The 21,802-nt window shown below is 33.2% G+C and overlaps 2 protein-coding genes across 3 annotated transcripts in view; one reads left to right on the top strand and one right to left on the bottom strand.

The window, feature by feature from the left end:
• wun (wunen) overlaps window positions 1-20,675 on the top strand; it is a 42,123-nt gene extending 21,448 nt beyond the window's left edge. Inside the window, exon 7 of one of the 2 annotated variants that reach the window (XM_069825511.1) lies at window positions 3,646-20,675. The gene's annotated coding sequence lies outside the window, so the exon portion shown is untranslated. Of the gene's footprint in view, window positions 1-678 lie in introns of both variants that reach the window. The other variant, XM_069825510.1, reaches the window with a different exon arrangement.
• LOC138699545 (leptin receptor gene-related protein) overlaps window positions 1-21,802 on the bottom strand; it is a 422,899-nt gene that overhangs the window by 120,186 nt on the left and 280,911 nt on the right. The gene's annotated exons all lie outside the window — the stretch shown is intronic.

Here is a 21,802-nt window from a genome sequence, read left to right as displayed (position 1 = left end):
TTGTCTGTAATGAGGCGATATTAGCGATCCTGGTGGTTAGCAACTATCTATGAGCTTTGTGACTGTATATACTAGACTTGGTAACATGTTAAACCCAGTAGTGTAACAAAATATATATGGGCCAGTCTGTAAGAACTAATCTGTTTTCGTAAGGCTGGGGGATCATTATGCTGACCACACATTACTCTTGTACTGATTGGGAGATCGTTCACCTCTGCCAAAGCATATAGACGTGGGGTCAGCAGTCAGTTGGTCGGCCTTTGACCTTCAGGGGTTGTCACTCCATGGATTTAATTTAATAACGCGAATATAGAACAAAACTTATCTGTTTATGTAGTACTCAATGTGAGTTTTGAGTCCTGATTCTGCAATGTATATATCTATACATTAGAAATGTTGATTCGTCTCTTAAGTATATTCATTTTCAAAATATTATTATTATTTTCCAATGGCGAGAATTGACGATCAAGTCATTTTCTCTCTAGCTTCCCAGTACAAGCTAACAAGATCCTCAGTCTGTTGTGCAGTTGGTTGGGCAGAACAGAAGGTGTTGTTTGTCCATGATTTGGTGAGGGTTGTTGCACAAAACACATCTGTTGGATTGGTATATGCCTATCCTGTGAGGTAGATGGTGCATCAGGCAGTCATGTCCTGACATCAACCTAAATTTTGCTACAGCTTGCTTGTGGCCTGGGAGCAAATTTGCTGCAAAATGAGTAACAACTATAGACGTAAGAAGCATCAGTACAAGAAGAAAACTGCTTCTTAGAGCAAAAAAAAAAAAGAGGAACAACCAACATCTTGCAGTGGAATGCTGGAGTATTATCAACAGCTAAAGTAACAGAATTTTTAAAATATTTAATAACATTTCTTTTGACCATTTATTACTGTGTTGTTTCTTACAAAAGTGTAACTTCTTATTTGTAAATGATATACACATCCATTCTAGTTACGTGAACGAACTATCTAATCTTGTAAAGTGACTGCTAAGGTTAGTTGTATGTATATATGATTATGTTTTTATACCTATATGTATACCTGGAATGTATAATCTACAGTGTTAGAACATTATATTGTCCAAAACTATCTTCCATTCAGTTCCTAAGAGAAAAAAAATATTTTTAAATATATTCCAATACAAACAAAACAGTCACATAAAAGGAGAGACTTATACTCAATAGCAATTTCAGATGAAAGCCTATCTATAAAAACCTTCTTTATGTTGGTACATAGAACTTGAGTCCTTAAAGGTTAAAGAAATATATAAATATTTATGGAGTTGTATAAGATAACCTTTTATACTATTTTTTGTAATTTGTCAATTTAATTGTTTATTTTATATGAAGTTCATAGTTACAGCTCCTAGATGCTATGTTATAAAGTGTAAAAAAACATTTATTTTTCTCCCACGAGATTAAATCTGATGTATATAGAGAATTTAAACATGTGTAGAATATTACCTGTCAGAGATGTTACTGCATGACTTACGATTTGTTTTATATGATTTTAATCAAGCAGAATTGATCTCCACACGAAAATTGTTGCACTTTTTCATTTCTGTTTATAATGTGGCTTTAGAATATTATTAACCTCTTTACTATTTAATTAGATTATGCTGGCAGCTAAGGACATGAAAACCAAAGGTACTTCTAAAGAACATATTTTATGAATTCTGCAATTCCAGAGCATTACTGCAACTAGAGACTTTAAAACATCCACTGTTGAGAGTCATTTTTTCCTATTGTGGTGGTCTTCTGCTTCTTAATCCAGTGTCAGTTTAACCTTTTGATCCATGCATTCCACTGTAGGGATAACTCAATAAAACTGTAGAGCTCTTCGTCAACTTAATATGTTGCTTGTAGTACAACAAGCAGGTCCTATTTATGCATGGGTCACATCAGTCTGGCCCGAGAGCGGCAAATTCGTAGGGGCAGCAAAATTAAAACAAAAACAAAAATGAGCTGAAAATAAATTTTCGATATTTTCCTACTTCACAGATGTTTGCTTTAGATGAGATGGGCTAACCACAATTTTGTGAAGGTTGATCAACATTGCACCAGAGATGATAATTAGGATGATTAGTGGATATATGGAATACCCATTACAAAATTACACAATATAATACAATATAATATTGTTTCATTTATTCAGTCTACATGACATATCAAATACAAAGGTTAATGACACTTATTTATGTAAGTGATCATTATGTTCAATACAATTTAAAATTGGACAGCAAACGTTTTCGCCCTTCGGGCATCATCAGGGTTTACATGCAATATCTTATACATTTAGTCTCTGTTGTGAAATGAAATACAATAATAATTTAATAATAAAATGAACTGTTTAAAAGTTGACTTGTGGTAATTGTATCTAAAATAATGTACAGATATAAAATGTTATGCATAATATTGAAGAACTGTAGTTGCATTGCTATGTTGTATATAAAAATTACAAAACTGTGAACATGTTAGTGATGTTCCTCATTTAAACTTCATAATTGTTAATAAATGTTTTCTGTCGATCTTGTCTCAATGGTTCAAACTTGGACGGTGAAATGAATGTTTGAAAACGTGTATACTGCACAAGCTATCTGCTGAGATTTCATTGAGACGATTGTATGAATTGGTTTTATGACGACATGCAGTTGATCTGGTTACACTGATTTCACCGACTAACAATTATGAAGTTTAAATGAGGAACGTCACTAACATGTTCACAGTTTTATAATTTTTATATATAACATAGCAATGCAGCTACAGTTCTTCAATATTATGCATAACATTTTATATCTGTATATTATTTTAGATACAGTTACCACAAGCCAACTTTTAAACAGTTCATTTTATTATTAAATTATTATTGTATTTCATTTCACAACAGAGACTAAATGTATAAGATATTGCATGTAAAGCCTGATGATGCCCGAAGGGCGAAAACGTTCGCTATCCAATTTTAAATTGTGTTGAACATAATGATCACTTACATAAATAAGTGTCATTAACCTTTGTATTTGATATGTCATGTAGACTGAATAAATGAAACAATATTATATTGTATTATATTATATCATAACATTGACTATCTGAATATTACAATATGCTTTCTAAGTTAAAATTACACAAGTTGACATATGTAATGGTGCAGATTTTGTTGTTACAGTCATAATTCTGTATCTGGAGGATAAGATGTCTGCATTTTTTAATTATTTCAGATAAGTGTACCTGCCAGATTATTTTGGCATCAAGAAAGTAATGTTATTGTGTTAATATAAATGCAAGTATACATCTTGTTTTATCGAAAGTTATGCCACACGTTTTATGAATGGAGCATTGGTTGTTGCTGATATGCAGACTATTTACAAGCTGTTGCATAGGCAAAAATGGTAATTATTACCTTCAGTAATAGAATACACAGAGTGGAAGTAATATAACCCTGCAGATTTTAACAGCTCATTCCTTGGATAGAGTACAACAACAAATTCTCATACCATATGAATACTTCTCTCAGAAAAAAATAACCTTTTATTCAATAAGTACTATCTGTACGATTCTGATTTTTACTCTTATCATTAGAGAACCTAATAAAGAATGATTTATCCCTTTACTGTTTTTAAATAAAATGAATGTCTTTTCTTTTTTGCAGATTTAAATAAAGAGATTTAACGTTTATCATTATTTCCTACCATTAAGAAGTCTGGCAACCTACTTTGACTAAGGGACAGAATGCTGCCATTCAGATTGACTGTGTGTGTGTGTGTGTGTTTTCATAGGTGAGCCAATGATACACTGTTGCCAAACTACAGACTTTCAGTCTAATTTTCTAATTAACGATGCACTTAATTACAAAACGTATAATAGATTTTATGCTCGACCATGCCGAAATGTAGTAATTATACACCTGGTAGCAGTCCTTTAATGCATGTCATTAAAGTACACCTACTCATTAAAGTACAGGTGTTCAGCCAATGACAACTCAGCTTACACGTGTTCAGCCAATGACAAGTCAGCTTTGTACTGTTATAAAACCGCAAGTATCGATTATTCTCGGATATGCAATCGAAAGAGAATTAGTGAAAAGTCACGGAGGCTGGAAATCCAATACTGTCGCAGAAGGTTATGTTCTGTTACTATAATAATTAGCGTTAATTGTAAATAATATTCAAATAAATTCAATTTGTCTTCTCGTTTTTCAATGTCGAATTCAATAATCAAGGTTATATCAAGTTTAACGGGATTACATCAAGGTCAATGACATTATTGTTCCTCGGAAAAAATCAATACATTCGCGTCTGCGCACATCTCACAATTCACGATCTAGAACAAGGTCACTTCCGATCTTGTCAGATACAAATAAAATGTATACATCTGAATAATTTCAAGTTAGAAATATGGTCGAGCATAAAAAGTCGTATGAAACTCGCCTATAATGGTAATTAAGAAGCGAGTATGGATGTTTATGAAACGAGCACAAGCTAGGCTCGTTGCATAATGTACTATTTTAATTTATTTTGATGTATTCTGTTACTCTCTTCAATAGGCAGAGGTATATCACTCCCACTCTGTATATTTTCACATTTGGTGATTACATAACATTTTACAACACTGTTCTGTATTATTTTGGCTTTGATTTCAGATTATTTCATGTTCTTATTGCAGTATTTCTCTTGTCTTGTCTTCTTGGTTGTTGCTGCTTTGCTACAGATGTTGTGGTTATCAGAGTGTAATCTTTTTTTACTCTCTTTTTCATCTTCTTCTGAACAAGTTTGTTTAAACAGGTTGGTTAAGTATATATTAGAGCAAGAGACTATTTATGCTACATACTTGAGTCGACCTGGTTGGAGATGTTGGTATAGCGCTGGCCTTCTATGCCCAAGGTTGCGGGTTCGGTCCCGGGCCAGGTCGATGGCATTTAAGTGTGCTTAAATGCCACAGGCTCATGGCAGTAGATTTAGTGGCATGTAAAAGAACTCCTGCGGGACAAAATTCCGGCACATCTGGCGATATAACCTGTGCAGTTGCGAGCGTCGTTAAATAAAACATAACATTACATACTTGAGTTTTAACTACTTCAGCACATCCTCTGATTAGTTCAGTGAAGATTATGGCCCTGTCATTAGAATCACATATCCTGAAATACTCGAGACCAGAATTTTAAAATAATAATACAGATTCCAGCAGCTATTGTTTTTATTTATCCTCAAACGAAATTTTTAGCACTAATTATTTAAAATTGTGTGTTTGTGTGCCCTAATTAGGGCTGAAAATAGAACTCCGTAGCAGAGATGCAACTATTATGGATTTTCCGTAGTTATTATGAGTTTTCTCCTACTGTTATGGCATTTCAGTCAAAGGGAAAAATATTATGGAAAAACAAAATTATATATTTCGTCTGGAAAGAGAAGAAAAAAATGTGTGAAGAAAAATGTTTCAAATTCATCTCTCTAATATTTTATTCAAATATTCCCAAATTTGATTGATAAAGGTTAACGTGACAGACTTGAAGAGAAATTTCCATCTTACTAGTAAATGGATCTAGAATAGATACAAATAGGACCAAAATCAGATTTCAATGAAAGTGAGTATAAAACATTAAGTAAAGTTGCTTTTACAGTATTAAGTGTGCCTCACAGTTACTCTCCTACAGAAAGAGTATTCAGTGTTGTGAGAAAGAATCAGGCAGAATTCAGGCCTGCATCACAAAGTGATGCACGGGGTGTGTATATATGTGTGTGTGTGTGTGTGCGTGCTTCCCCCCCCCCCCCCCCAGAAGGAAGGGCGCAACAGTACAGGATTATCCATTTGAAAAGTTGGCACCTCTGCCATAGTGTGAATGTTTTTTAAAGCTAATGATGATAAATGCTGTATTGCCCAAAGATAATGATAAAACTAAACAGGAGAGAATGAGGAGTAGGATGGGGGTGTAATTTAAAAAGCTGCTACTGAATTTTTTAGATGATTTAGTTCTGTCACTGTGGCCTCATTGTAGAATACTTTTCTTTCTGACCTATTCTTAATTATTGTGTAACATGAGAATGTGGTGATGGTGTAACATGAAGAGCTCCTTCTCCTTCTGAATTTTGTAATGGTTCGGAACTATTAATGCTACGAACTCTTTTGTTTCTATTCTATCCTACTCTTTTTTGTTTAACATGTGTCTTTTCAGTATTTGTGTTATATCATTTGGTTCTAAGTTATACTGTATATATTTTTACCTTCCTCTCCCAGAATATTGTTTTTATGGCAATTTTTCTTTTAATCGTAAAACTGGGTATTGAGTTTCTACTCATTATCTCTTCCTAATAGAATATCACTCTTTCCTTCCCTCCTCAAAGAAAAAGAAAAAATAACGCATGTTTAATATATACTGTATAATACACATTACTAAAAGGTGATAGTGATTTTTTTTCATTATGTTACGAGTAAATTATTGTTAATCCATATAAAAGCAAACAAATCTTATAATTTATAAACGTAGTTAAAATGATAAGGTAATGGATTAGGTCAGCAGGATGATTAAAATCGCCAGTTAGACAGGATTGAAATTTTATATTAAACTCCCTTGATTACTTACTGTTATTGCATGACTATTAAGATTGAACAGAAATACCTAAAATGACTGTAAATGATAATTGTTATTGTTTTTATTTTTTTATTATTGTATGTAATTTAGATGACAGATTTCGTTAATTATGTACGATCTCACACACACTTTATTTTATATTGTGAGATTTGAAGCCAAAGTTCTGAATACGTAATATATTCACAAATTTGCTTCATTTATATTTTTGCCTTGAAGATGTTACTTAGAAGAAATTAAATATATTTTTTTACTGTTATTTTTTGTTTGTTTCATTTATAAACTCCAATGCTTTACGTGATCAGAAGTTACTTACAGCCAAGTAGTTTTAATTTTAGTTGTTAGAAGCTGTAACTATGACTCTAAATATCGCAGAAAGAGACTGTTTCTTCATGTTATGAAAGACATAAAATTATTGTATGTCACGAGAATGAACTCTGCTAACCCAAGACTTGCTTGAAAATGTGCTTATTCTTGACTCTTTTTAAGACAGAAAAATAATCATGGCTTTAAGTCTGAGGGGAAAAGATTAGTAGTACCAGCTAATTGACTTCAAGTTAATAAGCCAAAAAGTAGTAACAAATTTGAACAAGATCTCCTGCATTGTATCTGATTGAATGCATGTCTTTGTACTGTATATAAATTTATTGCAAACATACAATAATGACTCAATGCAATCGTGGACTGCCAACAATGGACAGAGGAAATACAAAAGCATAGAAGTTATATATTAATTTAATTTTCTTTTTAACAGGACGATAGAGAAGTTGAAGATAAGATTACAAAGTTTATGAAATTTTTGTAGTAGATATGGTGGAGAAAGTCTTAATGTTTTCATTGATCATGATAAAGATGCTGACGAAGCAGGACAATGGATCCATGAAGGACAGGTTCATACACTTTTCATTGAGTATCGGTAGCTAAAATTGCAGAAACATTGTTGTCAGAAGACTTGTCTGACAGTGAAAGCTGTCTTTCCTTTTTGTTAGAAAGAAGTCTTGACAATTAAAATAACCTTTTTGCTTCGACAGTGTTTTGTGCTTTAAATGGACTGGATGAAAAATTCGCTGCTTAAAACGCAATGGGCATTTCGAACAAAATTCAGTGTGTGCAATATTTCAACCAAGCCAACAATTTTGTTTATAGTGAAAAAGCTGGAGACAACTGGCTCGCTTCTTAGCGAGAGTGAAAAACATAGACCTGCAATGCCTCAAGCTTGGGTGGACGATGTTCGATGAAATTTATTGAACTCACCATAGAAATTGTTGCGCTGATTAAGGCAAGAGACAGGCTAGTCATATAGCACAGGCTAGTCATATAGCACATATCACAGAGAGGAATAAAAAAATACCGTTTACGAGCTTACATGTGCATGTAATGCAGGGGTGGAAGGAACCAGACTTGCAAAAATGAGTGTGTTATTGCCATAACACGCCGTCAAAATTAATACTGGATGTTTGCAATGTTACGGCGAACTAACCACTACATACTTTCTGCAAATAATAAATAGGCATTATGAATATCAACAATGGATGACATTCGTGCCAGGGATACCAATATAAATTCTCCCAGAACCACAGAGATCATAATATTCAATTTTATGTTTATGTTAATATTTATAATAATAATCATATACAGGTTAGGATTGAAAACAAATATTGAGAATGGAAACGAATAAATCAAGGAGTGAGACAGGGTTGTAGTTTATCTCCTCTATTATTTATAATATACATCAATCACATTATTAAGGAATGGAGATTGAAACCACATGGAAGTATACCGATAAGTCGTTTGTCCCAAATAGATACTTTATTATTTGCTGATGATATTGTGTTTATGGCAACTTCAGAACATAATTTACAACTATATATTATTATATTGTACCGAAGTACATATAATATTTCCATGCAGATATTCTGCGTCATCATACGATGAAAGAGTAATGGAACGGAGAAAAATTCTCTCCGGCGCCGGGATTTGAACCCGGGTTTTCAGCTCTATGTGCTGACACTTTATCCACTAAGCCATTACTCTTTCATCGTATGATGACGCAGAATATCTGCATGGAAATATCATATGTACTTCGGTACAATATAATAATATATATGATATGCGTAAATCACTTCGTGATTTAAGACGGCGCTTATTCCGTCGGATCCCGGCCAACTAGTCACTCATTACAAGTGCACCTCGGCACATGTGTGGACTTCGGTCCTAGGTTCATAGATATCTATGACGTAGTGCAGAGGGCGGCCACTAGAGGGAACCCAAGAGTTGGAACTTAAAACTGAGACGATTCTTCTGATGCCAGGGTGGAATCCGGTGTGGCTTAGTGGATAAAGCGTCAGCACGTAGAGCTGAAAACCCGGGTTCAAATCCCGGCGCCGGAGAGAATTTTTCTCCGTTCCATTACTCTTTCATCGTATAATTTACAACGTTTGGTTTACAACTTTAATCAAATGGCAGAAAGTTTCAATATGGAAATTTCAACTGACAAATCTAAAGTGATGGCTTTTTTAGGAAAGGAACCAGTCCGTAGCAAAATATGCATCAATAATAAGATCATCAAACAAGTCAAAAAATTTTAATTATCTCGGTTACCAAATTTCATATGAAGAAGAAAAGGATTTGAATGAGAAAATTATTAAATTCAACAGAGCAATGGGGATAATTAATCAGATATTCAAACCAACCTTAGTACAAAAACACATGCGCATCAGAATTTATAAAACATTGGCCAGACCTATACTCTGTTTTGGTAGTGAAGCTTGGACGATTCGTAATATTGATTCACAAAGATTAACAGCGGCAGAAATGAGATTTATGCGTCATACAGCGGGATACATGAGAATGGATCACATTAAACATTTTGACATTATGAAAGAACTGCAGATTGAACCGATTACAGAATACCTACAGAAATACAGACAAAACTGGAGATCACATGTCATCACAATGCCTCGTTCTAGAATTCCACGCCAAAGTTTAAATTACCATCCTGTGAGCAAGAGATCCTTGGGCAGATCGTTCCAGCGTTGGCAAGAGACCGTAACGGGCCACTAGGCCCAATACATGCAAGGATGATGATGTTTATACTAACTCTCAAAGAGAACTTGTAACTCATTAAAATTATAAAGATTTATATGGATTGCCCTGTATTTGGAATTTAAATCCACTTATTCTTTTCGTTTAAAGAGAGCAATATAAGAAAGTAAATAATGCACATTTTGGGATAGTCATGGGTTATCAGAATATTGTCACGTTGTGTACAGTGTTCATAGTTGTCTTTGCATTCATAGTGTAGTTCCTTGACCATAGGCCTAATAAAAGAACCTGATTACCTCTTTATTCTAGCTCTGAAATCGAGTCATGGGTTTTTTGATTGCGTGTGTCTATGCATGAAAGAAATATGTTTGGTTGTTGCTTAACATCGCTGAAAAGACATTTTCTTATTCATATGTTCTTAAAAGGCAGTGACATTATGAGTTGTAACACATTGTAACATGTATGTATTAATGTATTAATGAGAACTTTTCCTCACTCTACAATTTCCGTCTGAAGTCTATCGAAACCTTGCCCCATACAATGATGATAAATGCCTTTTGCTATAGATAACACTTTTCATTTGTACATAACATTGTTTTCACTCACCAGCAGCTTTAACGTGGTGTAAGAGGAGGTGGGAATAGGGATTAACAGGGTCCCTTCTTAACATTTTGACATGCAAATGAATATGTATTTGTTGTGAGGAAACATTGAATCCTATTATTGTTTCCAAGTATTAATCCAAATAGCCTGTTAGAAAAAAAAAAATGTTCAATTTATGTGAATATGTGTTTATGTGTGCTCCATTACTAATTGGTTGTGGTGCATTCATTTCTTCTATTTGTGTATGTATGTATAGTATTTGTAATATGCGTTTTCTTGTTCAGTAGTTTATACTTTAAGAAATTGGCAGTATTACATTGTACAGAAGATATTTATTATTGTATGTTTCTGATTTTCTGAGATGTGTTTTAATTTTAAAATGTACATTACTAAGACATTTTCACAGTTTATCACTTGAATTAATCCTTGCAATCGTTTATTTAATGACCTATATGAACTATGAGGTTATCTGAAATGTGATGGCAATATGGAGACTGAGGATATGCCATAAAATTACCTGATGTTCGCCTAATACAGGATGTATCAAAACACCTGATGGTTTTTCAACTATAATAACTTCCATCTGAATTATGCTGTCATAGCCTACTGACTGTTGCAGTATTATGTACTATCTGGGGTTTAGTTCAGTTGGAGCATTGATACCAACTGCAGTTTTATGCATAAAGTGCACTTCGTTCCAGTACCTTGTTACTGTGGATATCAAAATAGCATGAAGAAGTAGTATCTGCAGAGGATACTAAATCATCAGGATATCCATGTTTGGCTCGTATACTGGAAAATATGGGAGAGTGCGGGAAACTATTCTTCATAGTCCAAAAAAATCAGCTCGACAACATGCTGTCACCCTTCGTTTGCATGACATTAGTGTTCATCGAATACTGCACAAAAATTTAAACTTCTACCCTTACAAGATTCAAATGACACGAGAATTTATGGAGCAAGATAAGGTGATCTGACTTCGGTTTCCTAATGAATTTTTTAACTTGGTGAACAGCAGTCACAACATAGTGAAATGTTGCTGATGTCAGACAAAACCACTTCCATATGTGTGGTTATGCTGATAACCAGAATTATCTTTATAGGGCCCCGAATAACCCTCAAGTACTGCATCAACGTCTCCTATACAGTGAAAAGGTGATGATATGGTGTGACATTATTGGTCCTTGTTTCTTTGAGAATAGGGAAGGACAAATAGTCACTTTATGGTTATCAATATAATTTCATGCTGAAAACGTTCCTACAAAATACCTTATGTCCTCATCAACATGATTGGTGGTTCAGCAAGATGGAGCAGCCACTAGTCAGCTAGAATCTCCATGGCCATCCCCAGAAGGTTGTTTCCGGGGAGACTCCACGATTTAGGAAATGACCCCCTCACTCACCTGATTTGAGCATGCCTATTTCCTTTAGGATTACCTCAAAAGCAAAGTTCATGAAATGTTCCCTCATATAATTCTTCATTGAGGGAAAGAATTTGGAAGTGTATTAAGGGAATTGCTAGCGATAGTATATTGATGACAACAGAGGTGATTTACCAAGTATCACATTAAAAAGTAATGTTACCATATGGATTTGCATAGTCTTTGTAAAAAGTATGTGTAATGGAATACATATTTATACTTTTCATTAATATTATATTTCTTGGTAAAAACTGTCAGGTATTTTTGATGCATCCAATCAGGTAATCATCCCAAGCAGGATTCAAACCCATCCCCAAGCACATCCGTGGATCACGAAACCAGCTCATTATCTTTGGGCTACACAGATGACTAATGTAGTTTTATTAGCCAATTTGGTTATTTTGCATTGATCCTATTGTTTACTACTGCTACTATTATTATTATTATTATTATTATTATTATTATTATTATTATTAATTCATTTTGATTATGAATGCAATTTAAACTCTTAGGACTTTTAAAATATGTCTGTAATTCAAGTACTGATAGTTTTCGAATAAAATATGAAATGCTCTTAACTTGAAATGCCCTGCTCTTAATTCGATGTAAGACAGAGTTGTAAGCCGTCATTGAATTACTCTGACAACTTATTGTTCATCATCACACTTCTGCACAATGTAATGTCAGTCATAACTTTTTGTAAATACTGTAGACTTTGTAAATTGTGTTGTGTCAGTGTATTATTGACATTAAGTGTGTAAGTGCATTCTGTGGATTTGGTAATACCAGTGTTGGTATTTAACTTACAGAATTCCTTTTTTTTATCAGAGATAATTTCTGTTAAGCATTCATCATTTCTTTATATCTCTCTGATGGTGATAGAGATGATGGGCTTTCAATTTGGAAAGTGATGATATTAGTTTAAAATAATAAGTAAAATTGCATTAATAACTCAATTCCATTATACAGTTCAGTGAATACTGTAAATGATGAGACTGATTTTCTTCTGCGTATGGTTTTAATTGTAACTGTTGAGATTATCATAATAGATACTTTCTTATTCATTCATCCATCCATCATAGTGTTCTGCCCAAAGGCAGGTCTTTCACTGCAAACCCAGTTTTCTCCAGTCTTTCCTATTTCCTGTCTTCCTTTTAGTCTCCACATATGATCCATATATCTTAATGTCGTGTAACATCTGACATCTTCTTTTGCCTCGAACTCTTCTCCCGTTCACCATTTCTTCCATTGCATCCTTCAGTAGGCAGTTTCTTCTCAGCCAGTGACCCAACCAATTCCTTTTTCTCTTCCTGATCAGTTTCAGTATTATTCTTTCTTCACTCGCTCTTTCCAACACAGTATCGTTTCTTATGATCTTTCTTCGATATGATATTATAATGATAATGATATTTATTGTGAACAGCATCAGTATCAGTTATGGTGTACCTTCACTTTGCCATAATATATATATTTCTTTGAAGATGAATAAATTATGAATGACATGTATTTATTTTACATTTCAGTCTGTAAATAATAATTGCTGTTGTTATTATAACGGAAGTAGTGATCAGTAGGTAATGAATATGTTGATATGGTTACAGAAGCTCAATTTAATGTAATTTACATTTGGTGTTTTGAGATAAGTAGGCTATTGATTGCTACAGTTTGATAACTGTCGATAGTAGATTATCACATTGTTAAAATTAATGAATTAATAAAGGATTTCCTTAATTCCTTCAGTGTCTGTAGGATTGAACTCTAGTTCGAAAAATTTAGAACTATAGACTATTTTGTGGAAGTTTTCATAAGCATAGTTGTGATGGAACAGACATTTTATTTTAACTTTCCTTTCTGCAGATGAAACTGATAATGCAGAACAAGTATCTTTGTGGAATGTACTCTGAAAAACTTTAGTTACAGTTAGTCTGAAAGTAGGTGGAGTGTATTTATTTAAGAATTGGAAAGGATGAATAAAGTGCAAATACTAGGTGTCTGGATGAAGGATATCCAAAATATAAAAAAAAATCTCTGAAAGTAATTATTATATTTACTTTCAATTTGTACCATTGCGAAGGGAATCTCTCATGGCGAAGTGTATCAACATCGGTTAAAAACGCAGTAATTGTAGATTATGAAACGACGGTTAAACAGTAACAGTGGTTAAAATGTAATTTGTGTGCACCATTCATAATCACAGATTACTTAAACATGGCTAGCTGACACTGCATTTAACCAGAGTAAAGTCTATGCTGGTGTACTGTTTCTACAAAATGACTAAAGGAAAGCATCCATACCGCTGCAAAGATAATAGTCAACGTCTAAAAATGACTGTGCTCACTCCGTTCTACATCGAAATGAATGTGTCCTACATTTTCGCTTTGCATTTGTTTGCCTTTGGGCGCTGTTATATTTGTGAGTTGCATTTCTTTGCTGTTAGGTTAAAATCGTACAAAATAGAAAATTGAATACAAAAATGATTATATCCCAATGTGTGGTTGAAGTGTCGCTAGACTTAATTACTAGAATTTAAATATAGCCTATTATATAAAAAGATGGAATATCTATAAAGGAAAAGGATGCAGAAGATTAATAGGAATGTGTATACGATCAAGACCTCATTTACACCAGGGAACTGTTCATTATCCTAAGATCCATAAATAACCTTTCTTTGTTCAGCCAGTGACATAGAGAAAGAGACATTCGAGTATTCCCTCTTAAAATACAGAAAATAACTGTTACATAGAATCGTAATATAAGCAGCCGAACCACAGGAGAAATATGACTTTTTTTGTTATTTCAAGTGAACCGTTTGTAGATTTTGATAAACGAAATCCCTCCTGAAATTTTCTGTCACCTAATTCCTCGTAAGAATTCTCTCTTTCCACTAAAGAAACTTCACGCTCACGCTCTATCCAAGTAATTCAAGTACTGTATAATAATAATCGTCTTCGAAATAAACATCTGTGGCTCTGGCCGCCATTTTGCTTTACTTGCTCTACTAATCACTGGTTATCTCTTTTAACCACTCGTATATGGCCGGTTAGAGATTACTGTGGTTAACCTCCTATTTAAGTCGTAACCAAGGTCGATCCACTGTAAAAATGCTTAACCAGAGGTTAGGTGACAATTTTAACCGGTGGTTACACTAACCGACGTTGATGCACGTGGGCATCAGAGTTTTATGCATATCCAACTCAAGCACATGCACCAGCTGATGACCTTGGATGAGCTCAGTAAACAGTTTCAGTGCTGCACTACAAGGTTGTATGCATCCTATGGCTATCCCAATCTGTTACAACAGTACACCATTGTTTTAGAATGCAATATGGACATGAATCACAATGTAGATTCTCATCCAGTTACGGAACAACAGAAGACAGACAACAAACAACAAGAAATGTTTTTTTTTACACTGTATATATAATTTTAGTCTGAAGTTTTCAGAGTAACATTGTTCAATGATACTAATTTTGGGAAATTTGTAATGTCATTATTAACTATGCACTGCCATTTAAGAAGGCTTTTTATTTGCTCACTGATTAAGATTGCTGCATTGCAGTTATGTCTAAACTGTGTTATTGAATTCTTACAAATCCCTTGAGTGTTTTGATATTATTTTACCGATGATAATATGACGAGGAATAACTTGAATAAGATGACTGTTACATTTCACTATGTAATGAAATTTCTTTGGAAAACTTCCTAAAATTCTGCTGTAAATATTTGCAATATTCTTTCATTTTCACATTACAATACAATTTTTTAAATATTTCCTTCCTTAATGTATATTTTTTGTAGGAGAGTTTTAACATAAGTTACGTAAAATGGTATTGATACTATTTTAATCTCATTATATGTAATTCTTGTAAATACATCCTGCATAAACATCTCACAGAAGCTTTTTTTGTTTCGAAAGAGGTCATAGATTTTACTTTTAATTTGATAACCAATATACTAAAAATGTAACGCGTTATTACTATTAGAAACATTCTGACTTACGTTTTAAAATATATTTTCTTTCCTTGGATTGGTGTATTAATATTATATTATTTGAAGCCCTCCATCTCTATCACTACTTACTTTTGAGTGGGGAACACTGAACCCAATGGAAAAAATGACACTACTCAAATAAAATAACCTGCAGTAAAGTGAAAGGTGACATCTCAGTTGTTTTGGCAAGACTTCGGTTGGTTGAAATTATGATATTTATAAAGATACGCGACATTTATTGACCTGGTATAAAATAATGAAGGTGTGAAATATTTATTTCTTGAGAGATTGTGTATAATAATTAGCTGCTTTCAGGTATTTTAGAAAAAAAGAAAAAAAAAAGAAATGCTTTTCTTTATTTAAAGAGAATACTTTTGATAAGGAAAGGTACTTTCCATTTTATATAAAGTGTTTAAAATTTGAGTGTTAAGTTGACACTGTTTGCTTGTCTGGCTGCAGCTTTATATGAAGTAAGTGCAAACATTTCTTGTCTAGAAAATCTAAGAAGTTTGATTTATGTGGTTGTTACTTGACAGATAAGAGAGAATTTGTCATAGGAATTCCTCAGTGTCTGCATACTGGATTAGTAAACAGCACTGCCATTTGATGATAGATAATTAAAGAATTTATTAAGTGCAACCACGATGACTAAGTTGTACAATTGAGGGGCTTAGAACAAAAAGCAGGTAAATGACGGAAACCTAGTTTTGAGGAAATTACAGTTAAAGTTCTACTTGCAGTGAAATATTATACACTAGTTTGGTGAAATGATGCCCATATAGCAGCACTGCACAGTGTGATCACTTACCTGATTTTATCCCAAAGAAACATCCTTTTGGGCTATCACAACATGCACTTACCTCATTTTTTAATAATGTCACTTACCTGCTTTTTGTTCTAAGCCCCTCAATTAGAGTAAACTTATTATCTGTTTTGTCAATTAACATTTCTCTTTAATCTGTTCTGTTTATGTAATCTTTAAGTAATATATTTTCATTTATATTATGAGTGTCTTGTAATAATGTAGGTTAGTCATGTAGGTTATGTTTGCACTTACAAATAGTAACGTTGCATGCCAAAGGATATTATTGTGTTGGTTGCAGAAATTATAGTACACTTCTCTTCAGGAGTTACATACAAAATAATCAGCTCAAAATAAAATACTCTTAAGGCATATTTAGATGAGCGATATCAAAAACACGTCACATTTGTATTTTCAATACATAATTAATCTAGAAAACTACATTAATGACATTATATTAGTGGTAATGACAGATTCAAGATGTGCTTTCATTATCATTTACTTGTCAGCACAGTTGGCAATGCTGCTGTGGGGAGAGTGTGTTCAGACAGCCATGTTATTAAGTAATGAAGTAGTACAAAGGTTGCTTCATATAATGTATTCAGATTTCTAGAACTGAGTTCACAGTTCAGAACATCGGAATCCTTGTTAATGCTGACATATATCACAGATTTCATGTGATAGCAAATTTTGGTTTCCATTACAAGGATATTTGAAGAACTGTATTGGTCAAACGCGTTGTTATGGACTAGTCAGATTTCAGACTCCATCAGAGGTTTTTTTTTTGTGTCAGCTCAATGTCCAGAATGGTTTTGGGTCCAACTATGCCCGCTAAACAGTGGATACTGGGTCACCTTTCTCGTTGGGTAACACAGCTGGATATAAAGCTGACGACCATTCATTCCGTCTAATGTTGGAGTAACAATAGATCTCCGTGGCTAGATGCATAGTCATCAGTAGCAACTATTTTTATTAACAAGATGGTATTCTTTTAAACTAAACTGAAAAAAAAAAAACGAGATATCTTGAGATGAAAAAAATTTATGTGGAAATACTTATTTCAGCTTGAAGACTGGCATGTATATATTTTAAGAAAGTAATTTAAATCCAATTTTGATTATTTTTAGTATTCAGATTTTAGAAGTAATTTTTGTGTAAATAATTTTATATTAAATGCTAGTAATTTCTTGATTTAAGAAGTTTGATTTTGTAAAGCATTAACCATAGTAATGGAACTGTTATATTAAGACTAAGGTTTCACTTTTATTTGTAGACTTGAAAATCGTTACTTATGAAAGTGTGTTAGACAATTACTAATGTGCTATATTTATCCAAAATTTCAGACATTTTGCATGTTACATACCTCGTATTAAAGTAAATATAAGTATGTTTTTACTTTATCATTGTGGAAATTATAAAAATAAGATACCGTAATACTGAAAAACGTGATATTGAGATTTTGACAGAAATGTTTTCAACATCTTTGATAAGTACCAGAAAGTGATTCTTACATTTTTCTTGCACTGTTTGACTAACGATACAAAATATTGGGTTTTACACACTGTTACAGATGTACCGTAGAAACATTTAATATGTATAATGAAAGGATCTGTAACTTGCTTGGATGTATTACCTCAATCATTCTCCTAGAAGAATTGAATAGATAAGTTCTTTTCTTTTCCGATATGAGTCCCAAAATATAGGATGCTGCAATATCTGTGATACGGTGCAAAAACTGAAAAATTTCTAACCACATTGGACATCATGAAGTCTCAAATCTTAAGTGAATACATTAACAAAGCCTGTACTATTATAAATTCGGCTTCAGGACTTAAATCATTGTAAAATTGCTTATATCGGGTGAACAAAGCTTTGTTGTACCATTATGCAGCAATTTTCGACCAATGGTTACACTATTACATACCAGGTTATGGAGCCAGCTATGTATTAAAGCCTCAATAAAACGTGAAGTCATTTTTACGAATATAGACGTCAAATGCAATTTTACAGTATTCAGTATATGTATTCATTCTTTCATAGTGTTCTGCCCAAGGGCAGATCTTTTAATGCAAATCCAACTTTCTCCAATCTTTCCTATTTGCTGCCTTCCTCTTTGTGTGCACATATGATTCATATATCTTAATGTCTTCTATCATCTGATATCTTCTTCTGCCCCAAATTCTTCTCTCATTCACCATTCTTTCCAGTGCATACTTCAGTAGAAAGTTTCTTCTCAGCCAGTGACCCAATCAGTTCATTTTACTCTTCCTGATGAGTTTCAGCATCATTCTTTCTTCATCCACTCTTTCCAACACAGCTTTATTTTTTATTCTGTCTGTCCACTTCACACAGCCAACTCTAGTAATATGCCAGTACATGAATTGCACTACACTTTTTGTGCAAGAGAATACCTTTAGTTGAGCCAGTTGTATGTTTAGTGATTAAATGTAAATACACGAATGTAAGAAACATACAGAAGCACAGCCATGACCTTGGTTTTGGACGAAGCCTGCCTGCTATTTCAGTTATGATGCGTAGTGGTATAGCAAGACTTTGCTTGTCCAGTATATCATTTTCAGGTTACAAGATTACAGTTCTATATAACATTCAATCAGCAATGGCGATAGATTGGATTTTTATTTTTTTTAACAAATTGAAGATCATAATGTGAATAATTTTAAACAACATTTTTAAAATACCACATAATGGCAGTTGTCTCTCATACTCGATTTCATTGTCTACAACTTTAACTCAAAAAATGACTTAATTTTTCCTCCACTTGCCGCTGATTTTCTATTTTATATTCATTTTTACTAATTATTATATAAAATATACCATAGAGCTTCGAGCATTGTCATTACATTCCACTGAACTGTAATGTTTATTGAAATGACGATAAATGTTTTAATGGCTGAATCATCTTACTTCTTGAAACAGCAGTTTTCAAGGCTTCATTCTTTCATAACGTTCTGTCTTTACTCTGGATTATGCGATTTTTAACCATCTAGGAGAAATGTACTGGTACATGGATCAACAAAATTATGGTTAATAGAAATTACTATAGTTGATGACGGTAAACGAAGCTCCGCTGTATTATTTTTCTACATTATTATGACAGTTTATTTAAATTATTTTTCCTGAGAAATAGTGGCTCTTACCATCTTGATTGAATCGTTTTCAGATAAGAGATGTAATTTTATAAATATCTATTCCTTACTGCAGGAATGTTATTGAATATATTATTATTATTAGTGATTATTGACAATAATATACTTACTTTGATATGATATTTGAAGTAAATTTAGGTATATTAATGTAAGAAGATGAATAAGAAATTAATTTTGTGTACGTTTGCTTAAGAAAGGAATGCACAATTGTTAGAAGACACTTAAGGCACACAAGATAGAATTTTATTTTAAATACGTATTACTTCCTTGCACACGAGAGTTAATAATGATATTGATGCAGGATTAGTACCTGTACTTTCCAACAGATGCGAGTCTGAACTGTGAACTTAAAATATATACTAGTTCACATAATAACAACTTGTACAGCATGATAGAATAAGCTAACATTGATTTATATATATAAACTACCTACTGATATCAGTATTTTTATCCCAGTTTGTGGGTTTTTCCAGTAATTTGTGCATTGGTATAAAGCCAAATCACATTATATGTGAATGCTGAGGCTTTCTGCCTCATTGTGATGTTCCCTAACAATCATTGATGTTTTTGTATCTTGAAATTCAATATTGTAATTAAAGGCCTCTGAACTCTGCAATGCTAGCAAAGTAGACACGTGTTAATACTAGGAGAAGGTTAATATCCTCCTTACAGCTGTTTGTAAGAGTAATAATCTCTTTCAAACTGTTGAAATTTAAAATTAGAGTGATCTGAATAATTATATTTATGTCATAAAGACTTTAGGAATTTAGAGAGAAATAAGAAATTGAATAATTAGAGCTAGTGATCGTAACTTCAACAAAGGATGTCTATGCTGGTATGACAGAGCTAGGAGCAGCCTTAACATCAGATATTACCAAGTAGCTAGTAAGTACTCATGCATTCATTGTATCAGTCATATGTTAAGACATAACTAATCTTACTGACCTGCTGTAGGCCTAGAGAAGTAACAGATCATGTAACAAGCTCAGAGATTAAATATTAATTTTATCTTTTAGATCATGTTATAAAGGAAGATTTTATGCATAATACATATACCGTCACATTGCATCGCCAGTGTTTTTACTTTTCCTGCTGCCCTCTGCCTCCTGTTCCTTCAGTCTTCTCATCTTCAGATGAAGATTGTGGCCGGCACACATTTTTCAGCATTACTGAAGAATGTCATTTATACATTTCATATATAATAGGCTATATTAATAACTTTTATGCTCGACCATGCCGAAATGTAATTATACACCTGGTAGTAGCCCTTTAATGCACCTCATTAAAGTACACCTATTCATTATACTTCAGTTGTTCAGCCAATGACAAAACACCATGGTACCATTATAAAGCCGCAAGTATCGATTATTCTCGGATATGCAATCGAAAGACAATTAACGAAACGTCACGGAGGCTGGAAATCCAATACTGTCGCAGAAGGTTATGTTCTGTTACTATAATAATTAGCGTTAATTGTAAATAATATTCAAATAAATTCAATTTGTCACCTCGTTTTTCAATTCTAAATCAATTTCCAGGTTATATCAATATTGTTCACGTTATTCTCTAGATTATATCAAGGTCAATGACATTCGTCCCTCGGAAAAAATCAATACCTTCAATAAATTCATTCATGATAGTAGAAGAGAAACAATTCTCCTTAATAGATTTACAATCTATCACCTATTTAATCTCAGCCATTCTACTAACTTTGCAACGATGAATATTCCCGTCTGCGCACATCTCACAATTTAGAAGGTCACTTCCGCTCTTCACTTACATAACCGTAACATGAATACTTATGAATAATTTCAAGTTAGAAACATGGTCGAGCATAAAAAGTCGTATGAAACCTGCCTATAATGGTAATTAAGACGCTCGTATGAAAATTATGAAACTCTCTTGCGCTCGTTTCATAAACAAACATACTCGCGTCTTAATTACTACTATTATAGGCTCGTTGCATAATGTACTAGTTGAGAATCTAGTTTATTCATGAAATCATGTTGTTTGTTTAGTAATGTAATAGATTTATAGTAATTTATTTTGTAACAGTTTATTTTCATTACCATGGCATCGTGATCTAAGGCATCCTGCCTAGGACTCGCGTTACGGAATGTGCGCTGGTTCGAGTCCTCATGGAGGAAGAAATTTTCTCATGAAATTTCGGCCAGTGTATGGGACCAGTGCCCACC

This window comes from Periplaneta americana, chromosome 5 (genome assembly GCF_040183065.1).
Source record: "Periplaneta americana isolate PAMFEO1 chromosome 5, P.americana_PAMFEO1_priV1, whole genome shotgun sequence".
NCBI lineage: Eukaryota > Metazoa > Arthropoda > Insecta > Blattodea > Blattidae > Periplaneta > Periplaneta americana.
The sequence above is the reverse complement of the archived record's forward strand: the minus strand, read 5'-3'. Positions and strand labels throughout refer to the sequence as shown.